Source organism: Balaenoptera ricei, chromosome 7, assembly GCF_028023285.1.
Source record: "Balaenoptera ricei isolate mBalRic1 chromosome 7, mBalRic1.hap2, whole genome shotgun sequence".
In the NCBI taxonomy this organism is placed as follows: Eukaryota; Metazoa; Chordata; class Mammalia; order Artiodactyla; family Balaenopteridae; genus Balaenoptera; species Balaenoptera ricei.
In genome coordinates, this window is record NC_082645.1 from 31,399,465 (window position 1) to 31,401,138 (window position 1,674).

The following is a 1,674-nucleotide window of genomic DNA, read 5'->3' on the forward strand; positions in this document are numbered from 1 at the left end:
ACCCTATAATATATTCAGTCTGGGGCAAGTTCACAAGGCAATCTTGGATTATGCCAATAAGACGCTGCCAGCTCCCGCTACAGATACAGCGGGAGGAGCAGTCCCTTCACAAGTTAACCCTGGAGACCAAGTTCTTCTTAAGACTTGGAAGGAGGGATTCCCTGAAGACCAACTATTAACAAAATGAAAGGGCCCCTATAAAGTAATTTTACCATGCCCACTGCTGCCAAATTACAAGGGATCACTAGTTAGGTGCATTTGTCTGGACTAAAAGTCTTACCTCTAAAAACCCCATGGGTCAAAACAGAGGAACAATACACCTGCGAGCCAGTGGAAAGTCAAAGATACCTATTCAGAAGACAAGCACCACTGACAGATAAGTAGAAAGTGATGTGGTAGGTTGGACTCCTATTTGCTATTTTTGCTGCTATATTCTTGCTTGCATGGTGCCAGGTTGCTCAACCAACCTCACTGGAGAAGAAACTTTCTCCCCTGCTGGGTCCAGAGGACAGAAATCGGTGATGAGGTGGACCCTTCTCTTGGCCCTTCTCCTAAGGAGGGGGTGGGGAGAGGATGGCAAAGGAAGGGGAACTTGGAGAGAAAAATCAATAGTCAACTTTTCCAGCATTTTGGCCTCAGGAAGTAATCTAATTGTTGGATCTGTCATCCCCACCCTCAAGAAGGTGTTCCTGTGCTCCAGTTTGTGCCTGTAAATAAGGACATGAATCTCACCTTGACCTCTGAACCAGGGAGGAGCACGCCACTTCTAATAGTCGATTTGAGGATCATGTGATAGGGGGTGTAGAGAGCTTGCGGACCCTTGGAACCAAACCAGCCTGCAGTTCCAGTGGCCCCTTCTCTTCACAGGACAAGGAAAACTCTGTTGCTTCTGCCAGGCAGATACCTGCCTTACTGCTGTGGGAAGCTCATCCTCTATTTATACTATGTCGCTTTTCACTTCAAGCTCCCCGTGCACCCCTAACCAGACTCACTGGTGTATGGACCTGTCTCTACTCTCCCCAGTATCCAACCCAGCACCTCTTGTACAAACTGGAGGGGAAAGGCAGCCCCTTCCTGGAAACTTGCCTATGGCCTCCTATCTGCCTTCAGCAAGCAGGAGAGAATAGAGGAAAGCAAAGAACTAGATGGGGGTCACTAGACAGTGGTCCCCTGTCCCCCAGATGCAGTAATATACCTAACTGGGGATCCCTTTTACGTTGCTGGTTTGATTCCACATTCCCCGGCCAAGCTTGCACCCCTTCCACATCTATTCCTCTGTGGTCCACTGCAGAATAAACTCCCCTGCTGAGGGAACCCAAATTCCTCCTTCTCCTGGCCTCTCCGGGCAGTGGCCTATCCATGCATACACAATATGCACTTCTGGGGAGAACGCACTTTGGGATGATTGGGCCCTAAAGGACTAGGCATCATTGTATAATGCCACCTCTGAAGAAGAGACCTTCATCCCCTTGGCCCTTAAGAATAAGGGGTGTAGAATCCTTCAGGGAGGAATGAGATAGGCTGGCACCTGAGGTCATCTGCCCACTCCTGGGCAATACTTTCTAAAACAACAGGATATAGCACTCTCACCAAGACACACATGCATGCATATGAAGGTGTATGGCTTGACAGTCAGAAAAATGGCAAATGTTGCATGCAGATATCATCAAGGAG

The 1,674-nt window shown here is 48.6% G+C and overlaps 1 pseudogene; it reads left to right on the forward strand.

Annotated features, from left to right (window-relative positions):
* Positions 1-521: 521 nt before the first annotated feature.
* LOC132368423 (endogenous retrovirus group V member 2 Env polyprotein-like) lies at positions 522-1,438 on the forward strand (annotated as a pseudogene).
* The last annotated feature ends 236 nt before the right edge of the window (positions 1,439-1,674 follow it).